The sequence below is a fragment of the Dasypus novemcinctus genome, chromosome 4 (assembly GCF_030445035.2).
Source record: "Dasypus novemcinctus isolate mDasNov1 chromosome 4, mDasNov1.1.hap2, whole genome shotgun sequence".
Taxonomy (NCBI): Eukaryota; Metazoa; Chordata; class Mammalia; order Cingulata; family Dasypodidae; genus Dasypus; species Dasypus novemcinctus.
Window position 1 is genome coordinate 77381768 of NC_080676.1, and position 22605 is coordinate 77404372.

Sequence of the window (22605 nt, forward strand, 5' to 3'; positions counted from 1 at the left end):
ATCCCCACGAGGTGCCCCTCTCAGGGGCTCCGGCTCTCCCTCAGGTAACTTTCCCACCCCACTTAGAGGAACAAGATGTACCCTCTCATTTCACTCCTGAAACCTAGAAAGCCAGGGGGCTTTCTCTCCCCTTACCTTGGGACCAGAATGGGGTAGTCCCAGAGGAAGAGAAAAGAACACAGTGGTTAATATGTCAAACGTCACTCTGTCGCATCAGTGCAAATTGCCTCCTCAGAGGCCCTAATAGTTCTTACTTCCAAGTTCAAATCTACCCATGTGCTTCTTTTGTTGCCTTGCAGCCAGGCTTCTACTTTCTTCTTAGGCTGATCAAAGAAACACTAAGAACATCCCTCTGACTCAGGCACTCCCACGAATATTCCTCTTTGTCTCCATTCCACATGCACCAACTGTGACATGTTCATCCGCTGAAAACCCTCTCTGCCCTCCGCAGCCGTCAGGCCCCTGGACCTGGGACCTGTCACTCTGCTTGCTCGGCCAAGCCCAGGCTCCACCCAGCATCACTTCCGTTCTCTCCATTCTTGAATCCTGGCAACCCAGCCAATTGGTTGATCTGTTTATTTTCTTTTCCTTCTTTCCTTAGACTTAGGTTGTTTTTTTCTTTTTTCTTTTTATAAAAAACTTTTTACACACCTTGAGTTCTCCTTGGAAGCAGATGAGGTCGAAAGTAAAATTGTAATAAATGAAACCATTGTAGCCCTTTTAAAGTTTGGCAACTGGAACTACCCACGTTATGCCAGATGTGGAGGCAATGTAATTTTTCTAACTTCAAATTGTTTTCATTTTGAATAAATCTTTTTGAGTGAAGCCTTTGATGTCTCCCCCCTTCTGAGTCAGTGATCCTAATTAGGCAAAGAAAAGGAATAATGGTATTTAGTTATCTATGATATCTCTGCCTCTATGTGGGACACTTTTTAAAAAATATTTATTTTATTTCTCCCCCGCCCCCGTTGTTTGCTCTCTATGTCCATTCGCTGTGTGTTCTTCTGTGTCCACTTGTATTCTTGTCATCGGCACTTGGAAACTGCATCTCTTTTTTGTTGTGTCATCTTGCTGTGTCAGTTCTCCGTGTAGGCAGCGCCACTCCTGGGCGGGCTGTGCTTTTCTTCACGCAGGGTGGCTCTCTTTGCATGTGGAGCTCCCCTATACGGGAGCCTGCATGGCATGGCACTCCTTGAGTGTGGCAGCACTGCACATGGGCCAGCTCATCCCACGGGCCAGGAGGCCCTGGGTATCGAACCCTGGACCCTCCATATGGTAGGTGGACAATCTATCAGTTTAGCCATGTCCACTTCCCGATGTGGGACACATTTATCTAAGTTATCCCATAGCATATACATCCCAGATTTATAGGGTCCTAGCTGGAGCCTAAACCCCATTTACCCCAAAGTTCAGACAAGTCTATCAGAAGATTGCAGGGGGAATGAGGTGGGCAAGGATGCAGGGACTGGAAAAAAATTTTATTTTCTAAGCTTAAAGAGAGAATCCAGCTGGAAGAGAAACATTTGGTCCATTAATTCGCTCAGCAAATACTTATGAGCACCTACAATGGTCCAACACTATCCTGGGCATTGGGGATACAACTGTGAGGAATTCAAGGGCATTAAGCCAGTTTTGGATAGAGGGAGAATTCTGAACGCAGCAGGGATGTATCATTCAGATTGTTCTCTAACCCAGACCCTAGTCCTAAGGCATGACACCTGCAGTACAGAGTAAATGAACACCCAAAGTTGAGTCAGTCTCATCTTCAAGGGGTAATAAAAAGACAGTGAGAGGAAAACTAAGGCCAGTGGTTTCTTCAACCTGGAAGACAATGCCCTTTACACAAACATCAGGATACTTGAACTTGGAGATGTTTTCAGGATCCTCTGGTGCCCTCCCCATTGGAAGACACTCCAGAAGGACTTTGGTAGAGGCTGGGGACATTAACCCAAACAGCCAAAGCAAAGAGGAGGGACAAAGCAAGGGCAACTATTGGGAATTGGGCTCAGGGCTTGGCTAGACATATCCTGGGGCTTGCAAGGACAGGGAGGAGTTTGGGAATACCTGCAATTCCTGCACAGCTAATGAGGGTTGACCCAAGAAATACCATTTTGTGACTTTTGCCAAGTCTATACTTAAAAAAAAAAAACAAAAAAAAAACCCTCACTCTATGGCCAATTGATTTTTTAAAAAGATTTATTTATTCCACTCCCCTTGTTGTTTTCGCATTTGCTATCTGTTCTCTGTGTCCATTCACTGTGTATTCTTCTGTGTGTACTTGTCTTCTCTTTAGGTGGCACCAGGAACTGATCCTAGGACCTTCTGGAGTGGGAGAGAGGTGCTCAATCTCTTGCGCCACCTCAGTTCCCAGGTCTGCTGCATCTCTCATTGTCTCTCCTCTGTGTCTCTTTTTGTTGCATCATCTTGCTGTGTCAGCTCTCCATGTGGGCCAGCACTCTGCATGGGCCAGCTTGCCTTCACCAGGAGGCCCTGGGTATCGAACCCTGGACCTCTTATTTGATAGGCAGGAGCCCAGTCACTTGAGCCACATTTGCTTCCTCAGGTCTATACTTTTACACCCAGACCAGTGTGGCCTGGAAAGGGTTAGGTTAAGTTATTTCACAATGGGCTCAGAGGAGATAAGACACTTGTCCAAGGTTCTTTTTTTTTTTTAATATTTATTTTTATTTATTTCTCTCCCCTTTCCTCCCCAGTTGTCTGTTCTCTGTGTCCATTCCCTGTACGTTCTTCTGTCTCCACTTCTATTCTTGTCAGCGGCACCAAGAATCTATGTCTCTTTTTATTGTGTCATCTTGCTGCATCAGCTCTCCGTGTGTATGGCGCCACTCCTGGGCAGGCTGCACTTTCTTTTGCACTGGGCGGCTCTTCTTATGGGGCACACTCCTTGCGCATGGGCTCCTCTATGCGGGGGACACCCCTGCGTGGCACGGCACTCCTTGTGCGCATCACCACTGTGAGTGGGCCAGCTCATCACACGGGTCAGGAGGCCCTGGGTTTGAACCATGGACCTCCCATGTGGTAGGTGGATGCTCTATCCGTTGAGCCAAGTCCGCTTCCCTGTCCAACGTTCTAGATTTAGTAATGGTCTTTCTCCATAATCCTTCCCCAGACCCAGATCACCAGATGATCTAGTGAAAAAAGCCTCAGGATTCCCAACTCTGCTCTGCTGTTTAGGACCTTGGGCAAGTGAACCTATCTCCTTGAGCTCAATGTTTTTCTTCTTTCAAAGGTAGGGATTGGACTAGAAGAGCAGTAAGATCCTTCTACTACAAGATTCTATGATTCTTGGACTAAATTCAGCCTTTCACTGTCAGTCCAGGTACCCTTGATAATCTAACCCAATTTTACATATCCAGACATACCCCTCATTTCCAACAGGACCCTTCAATTCCAACCAAATAAATATTCTCACTGTCCCTGAATGTAGCGCTCTCGTGTTCATTCCTGGCCATTTGCCAAATCCTCCCATAGGCCCTCTAAGAAAATCCTGGTCAGACTATGGTCTCTCTATCCCACTGTTTGAAGGGACATGCCCACGGTCTCCCCCAGAACCAGCCTTCAAGGTGGGCATATGCCAGCTTCCCTGAGCATCCATTTACCTCCCTGACATTAATTTTTCCAGGCCCTTTGTGATTTCATTTATATTTCCCTCACGCGCCACAACTTGGAGTAATGTGTTCCACGAGTTTATTACCCGTTCCTTTTATTTGTTCTAACTGTTCTGCACTCATCTTTCCCTCCAGCAGTGTTTGAGTTGGATAAGTCCTTGTTCACCTTCTCCTGGTTATTGTTGAGTTCACTGACTGCCGTCACGTCCTTGGCCAGTCAGGAAAGTCCTAACCTTTCCTTCCTGTCTCCCCTCAACAGTCTCACTAACCCTTCCCCTCTTCTTTCTCCAGTTTCAGACTGTACCTTTAGAGGTTTGGTGACTAGAATGCACCACAATCAACGAGGTGTGGACACATCCTGTCTAGAGAAAAGCGGGGGCATGGGCTCTGTTACTTTCAGCTTCTCTCTTTGATGACTGATGTGTTTTCTTGACCTTCTGGAGGAAAGCAGTACTTCAAAGTAATGTATGAGAAAAGGAAGTGCTTCTTCAGATACCTGGCTTGTGTCAGAGACACTAGTCACAGACTTTGGATTTGTTTATTCTTAGATGCATTTACACATGCCATGGTAAAATCTGTCAATTTTCTGCCAATTTATACAAACTCAATTGATAACAATAATAATTAACATTTCCTGAGCTCTTAAAATACCTCAGGCACTGTGCTCTACACACAGGATCTGTCTCAATCCTCTCAGCAGCCCTTTGAGGTAGAGACGATTACCACCCATTCTGAAGATGAGAATATCTAGGAACAGAGAGGTTAAGTAACTTGACCATCAAGCAACTGGCAAATGGCAGAGCACAGACTCCTGGGGAGTCTGACACTTTCTGCCCTGATGCTCTGTGCAGTTAACCCTACCCGTACATTAAAATTACCTGGGAGCTTTGAAAACCTCCCAATGACTAGACCCCACCCCGGGACAGTCAAATCAGAATCTCTGGAAGTGGGACCCAGACATAGATACAGTTTTAAAGCTCCCGCAGGTGATTCTAATGTTCATCCAGGGTTGAAACTCATTGCTTGGGTACCTCCTAACCGTCAAAGCCTGGCACTTTTTTCCTACTGTCACCAGAAGAATAATTTGGGAATCATCTGCAGCAGAAGCTTTGCCACGTAACTTTCCCTTCCCAGAACATTTATAAAGATGTTAAATCAAACCAATCTTTGCACAGAGTCTTGAGGAGAGAGTTTTAACAGTGTACCATCTAGAGAAATCTAAATTTGCTTCTACCTTTTATTTTCTGTCTCCAAGCCATTGTTTAATCTTGATAAAGGAGATGTCATTCCTCCTCCTCATTCAGCCACATGGTGACTTAACCTTTTAACAGAGACTTTTTTAGAGAACTTGGTGGAAGCTTTAAAAAATTCTAAGCTATCTCAGATTATTACTTAGATTATTACTACTTGAATTATAGTCATTTTCCCTTTCTTTACTTCTTTGCTTTCTCAAAGAACACCCCTAACTGTGCCTCTTCCCTCCCCAGTGTCAGCCCATCCCTGCATTTTCTGTGGGGCCCGGGGAAATTCCCACCTCCTTCAAGAAGACTTCCCAGAAGCTAAGCCCAGGACCAACCTGGCATTTACTTGCTATTTACTTCTTGCATGCACCTCATATTCCCAATAAGATGATCATCCCTTAAGCACTGCTTATCTGCTATCTGTGTTCTCTCTAGTCTTAGTACAGAACTGAGCAAATAACAGCAGTGAAAAATTCCTGTTTAATTGAAATGAAGGAGCCTGCCTCCTTGCCCCTAAATCTGAGATCTGAGTTACTGGCAGCATCACCAGGATGGGTTAAGGGCACATCATATGCCCCTGCATTTCCCAGACTTGGGATGGAACCAGCACTAACCTAGACCGATGGGGGTAAAGGTCCTTTTCATCAGGCCTTCACTTATTATATTTTCTTGGCTCAGTCCCCTTCCTTTTCTGAGCACCCATATTTCTGCTCTTTTTTTCTTTTACTCCTTCCCATCTTAGTTTCCTATTCCGTGTTCCATTCCCTTTGGGTCCTATTTCATGTAGCAAAGGTGGATAATGGGCTTGAATTAATTTTGTCATATTTGTTCTACTTAAGGTCCCAGTCAGTTGCTGGAGCTGCCCTAACAGTCTTCTCACTGGTCTCCCTCCCTCAAGAGCCTCCTGCTCCAAACCTCTGATGGCTTCCCTCATCTGACCTTTAAGGTAAAACCAAACCCTATAGTGAGACATCCAAGGCCTCCCTAATCTGACCCTGCCCAGGGTCTAGCATCACCCCCTACCCCGATATACCTCAAACACTTCCTCTTGCAGCCTAGGGTTCTAGGTGCATTGTAAGGCCCTGGCACATTTGCATGCTCAGTAGATAGTGCAGAAGGAAGACTGATCACTCTCCCCAAATCATGCTGAGACGCTGCTACTTTACGTGTTGCCTGGTCTAGATAAGGCATTATAGCCAATCCATGAAGACTTCAGGGGTGATGGAACACCAGAGGAGAGACATTTTGATGGGGACAAAGGATCCTTTCTGGATCTCTCAGCCACTCCAGCCATTCCTTACACCTGCTCAGGCAGGAGATTCTCCTTCAGATCCCTCCTTGTTTCCTGTCCAGGGACCTGGTCCTGCTCAGGGCCCATTAGCACCAGGCATGTGCCTATTCTTGGCTACAACCTGAGATCCTCTTTTTAACAGGATCCAGGCACTTCTCTGGGCACACTGCCTTAGGTAACCTTGGCCAACACCCCTCTTCTCCCAACCTCTAGGACCTCTGTGGCTTCACCCTGACCCTGGGAGATAACCACAGACAAAGATCTATGTTTTCAAATATCTTAAAGAAGGGTGACCATGTCTTGCATTCTTCCCTGCACCCAGGCCTGAGAGTGACCCCTGCTCCCCCTTGAGTTGCCCCTTTATCCAGCTCATCCACCAGGAAGCCTAACAGAGCCAGCTGTGCCTCCGCCCATCCCTCTGACCTTCCACACCACACCCCCACACCCCTCCCACACCCCACTTCCTCCCAACTCATCTGCAACCCAAACCTGACAGCCCCTGCAGGGATAGCAGGAAAGAGGAAGGTCCCCAGGCTGCGTTCTTGAGTGCCTGGGGAGAGAGATGTGATGACATCTGGCTGTCAGTCCAAGGGCAAAGGGCAAAGCCAGACTTCCTTGTCTCTCACCACCTTCCTGAATTAGGAGACGTGCGTGTATGTGTTCACACCGTGTTTACATGTGTTACCAGAGATAATGTGTGATGGTAACTGTGTGAAGGCTTGTAAGGTTTCAGAGATTAAGAGGAAAACTAGGACTGTAACACAAGAAGCAAAAGTGATGCCAGGGGAAGCGGATATGGCTCAAGAGATAGGGCTCAGCCTACCACATGGGAGGACCCAGGTTTGATTTCTGGGGCCTCCTGGTGAAAAAGAAGAGAAAGCGTGCCTGCATGGCGAGCTGGACCCAGGTTTGATTTCTGGGGCCTCCCGGTGAAAAAGAAGAAGAGAAAGCGTGCCTGCATGGCAAGCTGAGCGCTCGCATGGTGAGCTGAGTACCCACATTGTGTGAGTCACGCAGCAAGATGATAATGCAACAAAAGACAGACGAAGGGGAGAATCAAGGCGAAGTGCAGTAAAGAACAGGAACCAAGGTGGCACAAGTGACAGGGAACCTCTTTCCACATCAGAAGTCCGTAGGATTGAATCCCAGTGAATCCTAGAGGAAAAAGACAAGGAGACAAAAAGAGAAATAGATACAGAAGATTACACAGTGAATGGACACAGACAGCAAAAACAGCAGGGTGGGGTGCAGGGGTGAAGAAGAAAAAAAAGACAAGTGATGCCAGGCTGATGTGTATGTGTGGGATTGGCTATCTTCAGAGTCTTGGGTTTTCAGAGGTAACTCCTCATGATGTTGTGACTTGGATTACTGCTGTACGAGTCATCGACCCACATGGTTAACTGGGTTGAAAAGTACTTATATGGGAAGCAGATTTTGGCTCAAACCCTGGGCCTCCCGACAGTGTGGTGAGCTGGCCTATGCACAGTGCTGATGTGCACAAGGAGTTCCATGCCACGCAGGGGTGTCCCCCATGTAGGGGAGCCCCCCACACAAGGAATGTGCCCCATAAGGGGAGCCGCCCTGTGCAAAAAAGAGCAGCCTGCCCAGGAGTGGTGCTGCAAATATGGAGACCTGACACAGCAAGATGATGCAACAAAAAGAGACACAGATTCCCAGTGCTGCTGACAAGAATGCAAGCAGACAAAGAACACACAGTGAATGGACACAGAACAGACAATGGGGGAGAGGGGAAAGGGAAGAGAAATAAATAAATAAATAAAATAAATCTTAAAAAAAAAGTACTTATGTATGTTTTACTCTAATACGCATTTTCTATTAAAAACTAGGAAGGGAAAAATTTGATTTCAATTCTCAGCTCCAAAAATTTCCAACTGTATCACTAAGCCTTAGTTTTCCTATCTGAAAAGTGGGGTAATAATAGTAATGATTCATTCGCTAAACCATTATTTTATACTTCTTTTTACCAGGCACTGTTTTGTGGGCTGGGGTTATACAAAGAATAAAGTAGGCAAACCTGCGTTTTCATGGAATTTATATTCTGGTCAGAGGGGACAGACAATACACAAGCATGTTCAATGTCAGGTGACAATAGAAAATGGCAGGGGTTTGCCATTTTAGCAAGGATAGGAATGCATTTCTTATGAACTACTGAGAAGAGACTGAAGCAAGTTAGGGAATTACCCAGGCAGACATCTCAGGGAAGAGCTTTCCAGGCAGAGAGAACATGAGTACAAAGGCCCTGAGGTGAGAGACTTGGGTGTTTGAGAAACAGCAAGGAGGCCAGTGTGGCTAAAGAAGGGAGGGAGGCAGGGGAAGTAGGGAGATAATGTCAGAAAGGACAAATCAGAAAGTGCCTTATGGCCCTGATAAAGATGTGATTTTTTTCTCTAGTGAGCTAGAGAGCCACTCAAGGTTTCAAAGCAAGGGAATGACAGGGTCTGATTTAGGCTGGCTTCTGTGTGGAGAACAGACTGTAGGTGCAAAGATAGATGCAAGGAGGGGAAACATCCATGTAAGAGAATAAGGTGATTTGAATTGGAGTACTAGTGGAGGAGAGGTGAGTTTCTGGAAATATCTCAATGGTAGAGACAAAAAATTTTACTGACAGATTGAATGTGGAGTATGGAATGACTTCAAATTTTGGCCTTGAAGAACTAGAAGAATGGAGTTTTTATTTACTAGGCTGAGGAAATCTGAGGGAGGAGCTGGTTTAGGAGAGAAAAACCAGAAGTTAAGCATTGAGCATGTCAGGTTTGAGCTACCTATTAGATGTTCACCTAGCAAGGGGAGCAGGCAACTGGTCTGTGCTTCAAGAGAACCTTATCCTTATAAAATTGAAACATAGCCTAATAATAACTATTTCCTAAGAGTTACTTCCTAAAAACCTCCTTGTTACTTATATGTAGCCTCTTTCTAAGCCAAACTCAGCAAATAAACTCATTACCTTCCTCCCAGCATGGGACATGACTCCCGGGGATAAGCCTCACTGGCACTGAGAGATTATTACCAATCCCTTGGTTATTATTATCCCAACCAGCAAAGCATTTGGAAAAAGACCTGGACCAAAAGGGAGAAATATTAAATATTAAAGAGTTTTTAGGGAAACGGACTTTGGCCCAGCGGTTAGGGCGTCCGTCTACCATATGGGAGGTCCGCGGTTCAAACCCCGGGCCTCCTTGACCCGTGTGGAGCTGGCCGTGCGCAGCGCTGATGCGCGCGGGGAGTGCCGTGCCACGCAGGGGTGTCCCCCGTGTGGGGGAGCCCCACGCGCAAGGAGTGCGCCCGTGAGGAGGGCCGCCCAGCGTGAAAGGAAAGGGCAGCCTGCCCAGGAATGGCGCCGCCCACACTTCCCGTGCCGCTGACGACAACAGAAGCGGACAAGGAGACAGGACGCAGCAAATAGACACCAAGAGCGGACAACCAGGGGAGGGGGGGAAATTAAATAAATAAATAAATCTTTAAAAAAAAAAAAAAAAAAAAGAGTTTTTATGGCTAAGAGATTTCAAAGTGAGTCAGGAGGTCATTCCAAAGGTTATGCTTATGCACATCTTAGGTGGATCTCACTAACTGCCACAATAAACAAAGCCTCAAATGGGGTACTCTCAACAGCTCTAGAAACATCAGGACACTACAGATAAGGCACACAACCCAATGAAATCAGCACCCTGCTGGCATGCCTTACCTTGGAATATATGATAACCTATTTTGCAATGTAACAGAATGAGACTCACTTAAAATTTCCCTACACATGATTCTTATACCCTTTTATTTGAGCCTATAATTAGCACTATACCCATTAAATATATGTCCCAGAGACTTAAATCTTCAATCTGTTCATATGCCATTTGTACTCCGAATCTCAGCAGAGTTGCTGCCCACACCTACTCTCCAGTTCCTCAGACCCAGAGCAACTAACAAAATGACCATGATGGCCAACTCTCATCCCCCAAAAAACAGAGTGTCTACAACTGCAGGTAAAACAGTTCCTTCCATCTGCCCCATAAGATCTAAGCTCTCTCTCAATGTGAAGCAGAGTAGGCATCACCATCCCCAAATCCTCAAGATTGAAGAATGAATAAACATAAGGGGAGAATGCAACCAAAGTAGATTTATTTTTATTGTTGTAACAGAAAACTTGTAACATTGATAAAAAGACAATGCTTACTAGAGGTTCTGACAGGAGGGGGAGGGAAGAACAGGAGGAACACAGGGCATTTTTAGGGCATTGGAATTGCTCTGCATGATATTGCAGTGAAGGATACAAGTCATTATACATTTGGTCAAAACCTATAAAATTGTATGGTGCAATGTATAAACCATAATGAGAACTATAGACCTTGGTTAGTAGCAATGCTTCAATATTGGTTTATCAATTGTACTATACTAACGTAACATGTTATTAATAGGGGAAAATGTGAGAGGAGGAGGGGATGGGGTATATGGGAATCCCCTATATTCTCAATGTAACTTTTCTGTAATCTAAGACTTGTTTAAAAATAAAGTTTATTATATGAAACAAACAAAGAAAAAATTGGTCAGGGCTGCAGAGACAAACTTGGAAGTCACCAGCACGGAGACTGAGTGCGATCATCAAGGGGGAGAGTGTTGCTACATTTTTCACAAGGGTATGACAATCAAGAGTTACAACAATGACACTTATTTTGTGTGGAAAGGACTATGTGCAGTAGCTAAGGTAAAGAACAACATTTAGAGCAAGATTTAAAGAAGTATCTTCAAGTAGAGTTAGCATCCTACAATGCATGTACTAGAAGGGCCTTGGAAACCATTGAGATCAACCCCTCTCATTTATCCATGGGGAAGTTAGGTCGAAGGGGTTAAGAGGCTTGTCCAAGGACACCCAGCTGGTCAGTGGCAGAGCTGGTCCTAGAACTGAGATGTCCTAACTACAGGTGCAGGGCTCTTTCCACCACACGATGTGCCTTCTCTCATTTACTGCTTCACCTCATTCTGAATCTGTTATTCAGGGCTAAGTGATTCTTGTAAAAGAGAGATCTAATTATATCGCCTCGTGCCTTTCTACATGCTATTTCCTTTGCCTGGAATCCTCTACCACCTCCTGCTTCTCAGTCTGGCACATTCCTGCCCCTTCTTCCACTCCCAACTAGAATGCCCCTTTCCTGGGAAGGCCACCTTGCCTGCGGGTCAGAGCTGCTCACTGGCCCTCGCATTCCAGAGGCACTGGCCCAGTTACAGTCACTGGGTTTGCTCTGAGTGTGTCTGCCTCCTCCGTCTGCTAGGAGGTCCTGGAGGGCAGGGCTATGGCCTTCTCCCCTTCCTATGAACTCTCCGCCTAGCACAGGAATGACACTTGTGGAAGGAAGGAAGTTCTCTTCTCTGGTATTAGCCCAGGACAATGGCAAAGCTGCCATTTAGTGACACTTCAGTTCCTCTGACCTGAGGAGGCTTTTGTTTACAAATCCACAATGACTTCTGGGGTGGGAATTTTCTTTTTCTTTTGTCTTCTCCTGACACTGTATGCAGGCAATTCTGGGACCAGGAAACTATTTGGACATTATCAGTGACTGCTGCCTTTTAACTTAAAATTCTCTCTTTCCTGTCAGTACACAAGTGGCAGCCTTTTGCTGCCAGAAAAGATGTGTATTTGCACCTGGGCTATGCACAGGCATGCGTACACACACAAACACAGCAAATGGTCTGCTGGGAGAGGCCGCACTCTTGTTGTTCAGGGGGTAGTTTGATCTCCCAGAAAAACGGCCTCAGGTGGGCAAGAGGAGACAGAATTGTACTCCCAGTTTTGCCATTCTTGAGCATAAAAATTGGGACTAATTCCTCAACTTCTTGGTGCCTTCCTTCAAGATAAGTTTGGAATTTCTGTATAAAGGGTGAATTTTAAGAACTCTTTTCTACCTCTAGTTTTACCTGTTTGTTTTGGATAATTCTGGTTAATTACTGTATTTACATGCTACTTCATTAACACTGTTTTGGTAGATGGAGAATTGCTCCTAATAGGAGTAATTACTGCATAGGTTATTGCCAAGGTAAGGAAGGTGGCAGAAGCTGATGGTGACACTGTGGTGATGGGATCAACGCTCCAGATTTCATTCCAAGTAAATGATCCAGTGGTTCTAACAAGGCTGGTTTGCCAAACTCTGGGGGATGCCTGGAGCAGTGGGTAAGCTAGGCTGTAAAGAAACTGTCCTTTCCTGAGGTTTGGGCTTCTGAAGCTCTCTTGTATTGAGAGCCCTTGAGTAATCACTCTTAATCAATACAATACTGTAGAATGTAATTAGGATTAATTAGTCCTGCCTCGCAAGCTGCCCTGCTCCTCTGTCTGTGTCTCTTCGAATGTCTCCCCTCCTTGGCTCCTGCTTACCTTGAAAAGGAAGGTTTTCTGCCAGTCCCCAGGCTGGGGTCTCCTCCTTTCTCTGCCTGACCCAAGCCCCCTCCCACACTCCTTCCTAATGTGGAAAGGGAGAGCCAGGAAAGGGTATGAAGTCATGGTGGAAAGGGAAGAAAGAGAGAAAACAACAAAACATGGTGGAAAAAGAGAGGGAGGGTGAGAGAATGTAGTGAGGATGGAGAAGCTTTTCATTGCCTTTCAAAAGAGAGCTGTGATTGACAGACCCACCAGGAGGCACTCTGTCCAGCCTCCCAACCAGGCAACTCTCCTGCTCATCCTCTTTCCCTACAGTATATGGAATACTTTAGTGCTTTTATAATAATCTAAAAGGGTCTATATATTTCACACATTTATGCTTTTGCAATGACAATAGGTATGGCCATTGGCACGTGTGTGGGGTGGGTGACACTCACAGGAGTGGAAGCTTCCCAGACTGGGATCAGGATACTTGGGCCCCGGTCTCAAAGATGCCCCCACCCCAGCCTGGGACTGTGGGAGAATCCCTTCCCATCTCCAGATCTCATTGTCCTTTTCTGTAAAACGATAGGCCTGCACTCGGTGCTTTGCAATGTCTCTTCCAACTAGATGTCTACATCAATATTAAATGGATTGGTTACCAGACTGGCACACCCAGAGACATGCCTGTTTCCTTTTGTTTTTCCTGTTCTCTGCATCTTACTTCTCTTTGTCCAGAATATGTTTTAGCTTTGCAAGTTCCTCTCCATTCTGCACATTGAGTTTCAGCATTTCTGTTGTTCTAGAAAGCCCTTATCTCTGAGATCATGCATCATTTCTCTTTTTACAGCATCTCATAACCACCCTTCTTGATTCAGAGCACACCTTTTCTTTCTTTCCCATCATGCTGGCCTAACTGCTTCTCACCTTGGTACAAAGGTATACCTGTACGCGTGTGAGAGAGCCGCTCTGGGGCGCTGATTGTCTCCATTCCTCTTTTTATTCAGGATTTCCTTTATCCAGAATGTTGTCACCTAAAATGCTTCAATCGACTTTGTCCTAATTTCCAATTTCTCCCAGACCCTTAAAAAGTATTTTAATGTTTTTCTTCTTCCAACTTGCCTGTTTCTGTTTCACAGTTCTCTTTGGTTATCTCTTAGAATCACACTTCCCTGGTGGTAGTTTTTCAGGTCCTTTGTCTTTATCCTTCACTCTTTCATTTTCTTTTCTTAGGTCACCTTTTTTTTTTATTTTAACATTCCTTTTTTTGCTCAGCAGAGGGCTCCATTCCCATCCCTCTAATAGCCCGGGTAGCTAGCACGCGAAGCTTGCCCCTAAGTCCTTCCCTCCCCTCCCACCTTCTGGCATTCGAAACACAAGATCACCACTTGTAACAATTCAGCCTCACTCTAATCACGCTAAACCCTCCCTTCTCAGCCGAGAACACCCCACCGCCTCCTTGCATAGCTCATCTCTTGGATGTCCTCCCAAGGTTCCTGATGTTATTTTCTCGTTGTACCCCCTACTTGTTTTTCATAATCAGTTTCTAGGGCGGGTATCATCATCAACCCCAGTTTACAGTCGAGGAAACTGAGGCTTGGAGACGTTCACCCAAGGTCGTACGATTAGTACCGTTAACCTTAAACCAGCCAGTTCTGGCTTTCTAGTACTGTCCAGCAGCTACCCTCCCTTCCACTGCAGTATATACCAAATTTCTCCCGTTTTGTATTTGGTCTCTTTCCTTTTCAAACCCACGGGCAGAAAGATCGTTCCTAATTAATAGGGCTGGGGAATTTGGGGGGTAGAGACAGGAAAGGAGCCTTTCTTCAGGCCGGAAGGGTTAAGGAGGGCAGACGGCACAAGACTCCCGGGGAGAATGTCTGGTTCGGGATAGGGGTTGCTGAAGGCGCTGAAACGGCTGGGGCAAAAGGTAGCCGGTGACCGGGGGACCTAGGTCTCGCCGCTAGTGTGCCAGCCAAGGGACACAAGGGGAGCTTGCTCACCCTCATTTGGAAAGCAAGAGGAGGGAGTCCAGCCAAACCCGGGGACGGGGGGAATGCAGGGCGCCCCCTCGTGCTCTTCCGCGCGCCTCGGGACTGACGGGTGACGCGCCCGCCGCGGCAGGTCCGCTCCAACCCCCTCCTCCTTTTCGCTCTCGCTCCCCTCCTTCTCTCCCCTGGCTCCCAACTCCTCCTCCACCGCCTCTCCCTCCCTCCCTCTAATCCCTCGGCCTCCTCCTCCCCCCGCTCTCGGGCGCGCCGGGTCGGGAGCTAGTTGGAACACCGCGGCTGGTGCCAGAGCCCAGCTCCGCGGAGCCGGGCGGGTCGGCCGCGCGTGCAGCCGCTGCCGGAGGACCCGAGCGCAGCCGCGCGGGCCCGGGCCGGCACTGCACGGAAGCGTCGAGCCCGGGCAGGGGCCGTTCCTGCGCTGCCGCCCCGTTCCCAGACCGGCCTCCAGCCCCCTGGGCGCCGCGCAGCCGGGAGAGCCGCCGGGAGCTGGGCACCTGCGCCCGCAGCCGGGAGGTGAGTCCCGGGAGCCCCGGGCGCTTCCCTTGCGCGGGCTGGGGCTGTAAGTTGCAAACTTCAGCAACTCGGGTGGGTAAAAAGGTAGGGCCCGGGGGCGCCGGCAAGTTGGAGCCAGGTGGGAGGAGGCTGTGGGCCGGAGGAGAGGGGGTCCCTAGGTTTGCGCACCGTCCGCTGCCTGGCTTGGCTGGGGCGTTCTCGGTGCTGCCGCTTTCCCTCCGCCGGTGTGCCCCGGGTCCCGGCTGCACCTGGCCATAGCCCTGGCCACGGTCGGCGCGTCTGGGATGCAGCCGCGCTGGGGACCCCGGGCCGGGGCCTGGAGGAGGGCACGAACGAGTGAAAGGCTGGGACAGAGTGGGGCAGAGGCCCTAAGATTGCTGCTGAGATGGGGACTCAGAGAGGGTCGACGAGTAACCCAGTGGAGGGAGAGTGAGGGCAGCGAGGCGCGTGGGAACGCGTGGCCCGCTCGGAGTGTGAAATCCCGCGCTCAGGGCCGTCCCAGCTCCGCCGCCGCGGCCAGCGGAAGCCCCCGCCAGATTCTTCCCAGACACCCCTCCCCCCGCAAGACACCCCTGCCCTGGCAGGGCCCCGCGGAGCCCAAACTCTGCCCCGCCAGGCCCCAGATACAGCGGCTCGGGAACCCCACGCTCCCGCCTGGGCGGGCGGTGAGGGGTGCGGCGGAGGGAACCGGGGACGCGAACCGAGATTTCCTGATTTATTTTTCTCATGGTAATTTGTCTTTGTGGTTGGGGCTGCCCATTCACTTTCCGCTCACGTCGTGCCGGAGATCCAGCGCGGAGGGAGGGAGCGGGGGGCGCGCGGGCACCGGGAAGATGGAGACGGGAGAGGGTCTGGGGGACCCGAGCCGGGCGGGCGCCGAGCGGAAAGTGGCGGTAGGAGCCGCCGAGGGTGAAGGCGAGGCCGAGGGGCCGCGCGGAACGAGCCGCGGGGCGGGCGGCGGAGGGAGGGTCGAGCCGGCTCCTTGGCTGGCTGCAAACTTTAAACCCCGAGGAGGAGCCACCTGAAGCGTGGTTCTTGCCCCCTCCCCACACCCGTGTCCCGTCTTCGGGTCATTCCTCGCATTCCTCCGCCTGATTTGTTTAGGAAGAGGTAACCGCCGGATTCTGCCCCCACCCCTGCGATCCTCTCCAGGCCTTCAGGGGTGCAGGATGAGAGCCAGGGGAGCGGAGGGTGCACTCCTTCCCAATCCTCCCTGTGGCCGAACTAGTGGAGTTGGAATAGGACGGCCAGAGGCCGGCCTGAGTGTAGACCCCACCTCGACCGCCTCCCCTCTGACCCCAGCCCGCACCCTGTTCTTCAGCCCCCAGCGAATCCCACCTCCGTCGGCATTTCTCAGCTCCCCTCGTTCCCCCATTCTTCTCTTTCCGCGGCGCCTTTCCCCACCGTCCTCCCCGCCCGCCTGCCTGCTCTTGGTCCTCCTCCAATCCCCCCTCCCTTTCCCCTTCTTCTAGCCTGTTCGCCTCCATTCTCTCTCCCCCTCTCCCCCTTCTTCTTGACATTCAGAAGTGGCCTCTCACCCTTTCTAGTAAATGACCTTGAAGTAGGGGCAGATGGGAACTTAAGCAGTAGAATTGGACCCCACAACTAAGGAAAGGGGGGGGGGGCAGGTTAAAAAGCAGCTTGGAAGGAAACAGGTAGTATCTTGCCACAAATCTGGGTTCCAAAGGAAGGAGGAAGGGGGATAAAAAATCAGAGAGTGAGAGAGTTTGCCACTTTTTCACCTGTAGGGCAGTGAGAAGAGCCCTGGGCCTATGACCCTCAGAAGTAGGGATCCTTCTTTCCTTTCTGCAAATTTGTAGTCCCTGCCACCGATTTGGGAAGGGTTGGCAGATCTCTTTTCCCAGGGAGTCAGTGTCAAAGCCTTCCCCAAGGGTTGACAAGGGCCACTGTTATCATCACTGTGGGCACCAAGCAGTTTTTAAGCATCTGCTGTGTGCAAGCCTTGCTAGGTGCTGGTGCTGGTGTATAAAAAAAGGGCTAGAGCAGTTGCTAAGTTCACCAGTTTGATCCCAAGACACTTGTGTGGTTCTCAGGGAGGGACAGGGCAAATGCACAGGCAGTACAGAGCAGCAAGGCTTTGGCACCAAAGGATGGCCTAGGCTTTAGGAGAGGACTGGGCAGCTGAGGAAAGCTGGATATGATTCAGGTGGGATGGAGAGCTGGGCTTGTTGACTCTGCCCTTAGAAGGGGAGCCAGCACCTCCCTCACAGCCAGCTGTTTGTATAGGGAGGATGGGGCAGGAGAGGGTGGGAAGCGGCTCCCTTACCACTATCAGGGGCTAGAAAGGCAGAGAATCTGAGAGGGTCATCTTAGCTCTGTAGACTGTCGCTTCCCTTTGAGGACTGGAGGAACCCCAGAAGCTTTCCTGTTTTAGAGTGGCCCTACTGGCTTGTTTGAAAGTCACTTCTTACAGAGGTTCAAACCTAGAAGAGGCCTTGGAATTTGCCCATGTCAGGGGAGTCATAAACTCAAATGCCTACAGAGGGGCCAGCAGGTAACAATTAGAGGAATAGCCCAGCCTGTGGGCAACTGGAGGTTCAAAGTCAAACTGGCCAGATAAAATTGTCCAAACAAAACCAGTTTACCACCCTTGACTAGTCCAACTTCTTTCTACAGATCAAGAAATTACAGTGCTAAGGAATGATCTCTTCCACTTTGCATGCACATGTTATTATGTTTCTCTGTATCTTGGGGATTCATTGGAACGTTCCACAGCCTGGTCTTACCTCTCATCTGCTGGACCACTGCAGCTCAGCCTTGCCCTCAGCCCTACTTGGATTCTTCTAAGACGACGAGTTCCTTGAGGCCAGGGAGATATCTTGTTTTTACAGATCTGAGTGCGTTACATCCATTGAGACAAGGTTCTAGATGCAAAGTCAGGACTGGAAATTATGTTTTCTACTCCCACCAGGAACCCATAAATGAATTTCATTCTTTGAAAATAAAAATCAACCATGCCTTTTTTGCTTTCCTTAATGTTGTAAAGCCTTGTTCAGGAGTTGGATGAGAAAAGACTACATGCTCACATCAGATGTTCAGGGATCCCAAGGAGCGTCGTGAAAGCACCGGGGCCTGAGTGGGAAGGGGAGACCCAGCAAGGGCGGTAAGGGAATGGCAGACTTTTATGGAGGGTCAGTGTGGAAAAGTTGAAGACTGGTGGATGGAGTGTGTGTACTTGAGAAGAAGATGCTGTTGGGGTCAATTATTTGAAAGATTTCTTAATCTTGATCATCTTTCAGATCCCACAGGGAAAGGCAACAAGATAACAACTTAGATCACTACCATACAGTCAAACAGTCAACTGTTTTCAATGAGAAGTGAGGTTGGTAGGGTGGACACAAAGAGCATCAGGACAAATCTCCCATTACAAACGCCCATGATCCTGTTACATCACCTTAGAATGCCCAGGGCTGAACTTGGTGCCCCTCCACCCACACTCCCAGCAGTGGCCAAATGTTCCCTATGGTCCTACAGTGTTGGCTTTATTTTCCGGGTACAGGATAAGTTAGGTCAAGAGTGGTGTATTAGTCAGCCAAATGGGTGCTGATGCAAAATACCAGAAATTGGTTCGTGTTTATGAAGGGTATTTATTTGGGGGTAGGAGCCTACAGATACCAGGCCATAAAGCATAAGCTACTTCCCTCACCAAAGACTGTTCACATGTTGGAGCAAGATGGCTGCCAACGTCTGCGAGGGTTCAGGCTTCCTGGGTTCCTCTGGGCTCAGCTCCTCTGTTTTTTCTACAAGGTCAGCTGTAGATTATGAGGCTCTCTAGATTTTGCCTCTCTCCACAAGGTCAGCTGTTAGATGAACAGCTCTGTCTCTCTCCCTGGGGTTCTGCCATGTCTAAGGAGCCATCTCTATTCCTCTGGGTTCTTCTCCTGGCTCAGGTCCTCTCTTCCCAGGACTTGCTTCTCTTTCCTCTGTGTGCTGACTTCCTGGGGCTCCAGTTTAAGACTTCAGCATCAAACTCCACCATCAGAACTCCAACATCAGAAACCCTCAACTCTGTCCTTTGCCATGCCTTTTATCTGTGAGTCCCACCCACCAAGGGGTGGGGCTCAATGCCCTAATGATGTGGCCCAATCAAAGCCCTAATCATAACTCAATCACACCCAGGTACAGACCAGATTACAAACATAATCCAGTATCTATTTTTGGAATTCATAACCATATCAAACTGCTATAAGCAGTAATAAACTCAGTGTTCATCATTTACTGAGAACCTACTTTATGCCAGGTAATGAACTAGGAACTATGGATGCAACAGAAAACAAGACATGCTTTTCTTCTCCCCAGATGGAGGTGAATCACCATGACTAGGAGAACACAATTACTAGCATGGCCTCAAGTTCTGTAATGGGTTTTACTGTTGTTTTTTTCCTGTAGTTTTTTCTGGATGACTTAAGAGCTAGTTTGAAGTTTTCCAAAGGGTTTGGGGGTGGCTCAGGGTTTGAGGGAAAGGCTGAGACGGCTGGAGTCCTTGGCCCAATTCACCTTTCCATGCCTCAGATTTCTTGCTAATCAAATGAGGCTGCTCAACCTTGCCTGGTTCCTGTGGTATAGACAGAGGCATCTAGAGACCTGGGGATGAGAACTGTTGGGAAGGAGTATTGGTTATTTATACTTAAGGGTCTGATCCCCTATGTCCTGGGGTCTGTCCGTTGCCTCATTTAGTCACCTTTGTCTGTCACCTAAGTTGTCGTCATTTCCTGATGATGCATACATGCGCACGTGTGATAGAATTACTTCTAATGTATGTTTTTTTTTTTTTACCTTCAGAATTTTACATTTGCATTTAGCCCTCACTAAGTACTCTTCTAACTTAATAAACCTGGTCTTAAAATATGAAGAAAGGTTAAGTAACTTGGTCTTAAATCTATGACAAAAGGCGAAAGCAAGTGTCTTGGCTGATAAAGTTTCATTGGATCAACTGAACCGAGTCCTTCTTTTCAACCTGCATGGGTAACACCTGGGTTTTTCACTGCCATAGTGCTCTACTTTGATGAACCTTCCCCTCTGTGACCTTGTTTTGATATCTGCCTTAGCTGTGGCGATGGCTCTCTGACAGCCTAGAAATGGATCTTTGTGTGTGCCATTCTCTATCTCAGACGGAGAAATCTTCTTTAAGACTTTCTTTCTGAAGAAATTTCTCTTAGAACTGGATTGAATGCTAAGAAAGCAACAGGGAGAAGTTCCAGCTGGGAGCAGAGTTCTGAAATGGAAGGGTGGGCCGGGGGGTGTTGCTGAATGTTTTGTGGCACTGCCATGTCACTTTCCTGCTGCTTTCGTGTTTTGCTTTAGTGAGCATGAAAACTAAACCTTGCAGCATGCGCCTTTTAATCCCGACATTAGTGGAGGGCTCACCAATGAGAGATGATTGCACTTTGCATCTTCAGAGTGGAAAAAGAGATGGTTTCCTGCCCAATTTGCTGCTGGGCATAGTGGGGAGAGTAGGAGGAGGGACCACTGGGAGGGTGGGCTTATGAAGGGTTTGACCTTGAGCACACTTCCTGACAGTGGTACTGCTTATCCTTCTCCATTCTCTGGATTGAAATAGGAGGACAAGGATTCTGTTGAGTTTTCCCTAAGCAGATGAAAGCCTTTAAAAGCCATGCTGTGTGTGCCGAGTCCCGCTATGACACTGCGCTCATTGATCTGCTTTTAATAAGTATGACTTAATCAGATTTGTACATGGAACTCGTTTGATTTTGAAGCCTTGTCGATATTATCAGCATATATTTGCATTTGAACCAGGAAAGTCCCTGGCCCACATCTTCTGTGATGGGAAAGGTTGGTATTTGGAGGATGGTTGGGAGACCATCTGTTCTGCCCATCCCTTGAGTATCAAATGAGAAGAGATAGGTTTAAATTTCCAAGGAGGAGGCTGGTGAGAAATGAAGGAAGCTTCCCCACTTGAGATGCTTATGCCAAACCGTCAGAATCCTCATTTGTAAAAGTGGCATGGTCAGATGAACCCAAAGGCCTTTTCTGGCCCTCAAGGTCAGTGGTTTTGTGTGGACATTGCAGTTACACCTGGATTTTCCAGGAGTGGCTCATCCACTTCTTTGTGGATTATTTGTGGTGAATGTTTAGTCTTAGGCTAGTTTCCAGTTACCATCCAGCCAGCTTCTATGGTTAGCCCCACCTACCTGTCACTCCATTTTTAGAAAATGCATTCGCCTTTCAGCCTCAGTGTGAGCCAGAATCATTTGGAAGGTAAATCTGCTGTATATTTAGGTATTGGTGTGAGTGTATAAGTAGATGCACACACATGACTGGTAAACATAGATGCAGTGCACTGCCAAGCTGTGCTTTATGGATCTGGCAGCTGGATTATCTGCATCTGTGTTCCTCTTCCAGAGTTGAAGTGTGATTATCAAGGGGGGCAGCTTCAGAGAAATGGCTTGTGGAGCAGCAATTTAGATCCACCCCTACTTGTCCACCCCACTAGTCTCCCTGAGGTAGAGCTCCCTCCCTGTTGCCTGTCATTATCCTGAAAGTCTCCAGGAGCCCAGCTCTGGGGATTACAAAAGAGCTGCAATTGGCTCTTAATTATTCAGGGATGGATGGATCCTGTGTGTCAAGCACCCAATCCAGGCCTCTTCTTTCTCTTTTCCTTCATTCCTTGAGTAACTCTATCTGTAGTGAGAAGCTGGGGGAGATCTTATGATTTAACACAAACTTTTGTTTTTGGCAGACCTGTTGCCCCTTGTTTCTCTTCCCTCAAGGCTCCTGGGGAAACTGGGAGCCCTTGGACTGGCCTTGCCCACCAAAGAAGACTAGTAGTAAGGTCCACAAACTACTCTCTTGGCCAGTGTGTGTTTCTATCCAAAAACGGGACAGAAGAGGAAAATACCACTGTCTCTGAGTCTGGTCCTGGTAGATTTTCCAGGGTCCTGGTTTTCTTTCCTTCTTCCTTTTGTTGTGCCCCCTGTACTTTCAGTTTAAGGAGTCATCTGGTATCCTTGGCCTCATCTGGAGACTAATTGGAGAGCAGTGTCCTTGTGGCAAAAGCTAGGGGTCTCCAAACAGGCAAGGTCTAAAGGGCACTTCTGTTAAATTCCCCCAAGGGCTGAAGGGCAGTTATCTTGGATAGGCCAAGTGCCTTGGGGCGCCGCTTCCTTTCAGCATCTCTCCAGCTTTCCTTCCCAGACAGGGCCCAGACTAGCGAGCAAGGCTTACTGCGCATCAGGGGGAGCTGCGTCAGGTGTCCACTGCGTACAGGTGCTCAGCCCAGCCCAACGCCCAATTCATGGGTTCCCATTAGAATCACCTGGGAAACTTTTAAAACCTACCAGCCCCGTCCTAGATCTTAATTAATCGGAATCCCTGAGGGTGGAGCCTCGGCATTGGTTCGTAGCTGTTCTTGTTGTTTGTAGTGGCCCAGCAGCTTCTAATATGCTCCCATGGCTGAGAACCACTGACCTAAATCTAACTTTCTTTCTTAGGCTCCACCTGGCCCCATGCCAATGGCATACAGGATCTCTTAGTCCTCAACCCTTCAAAACTGCCAGGTCCTTTCTAACGGGCACCAGCTACA

At 48.3% G+C, this 22605-nt stretch overlaps 1 protein-coding gene across 4 annotated transcripts in view; it reads left to right on the plus strand.

Annotated features, from left to right (window-relative positions):
- Positions 1-14760: 14760 nt before the first annotated feature.
- Positions 14761-22605, plus strand: part of SEMA5B (semaphorin 5B) — a 133073-nt gene continuing 125228 nt past the window's right edge. For 2 of the 4 annotated variants that reach the window (XM_071214741.1, XM_071214743.1), the window contains exon 1: positions 14771-15041. The gene's annotated coding sequence lies outside the window, so the exon portion shown is untranslated. Of the gene's footprint in view, positions 15042-22605 lie in introns of all 4 variants that reach the window. The other 2 variants (XM_058295682.1, XM_058295684.2) reach the window with 2 other exon arrangements.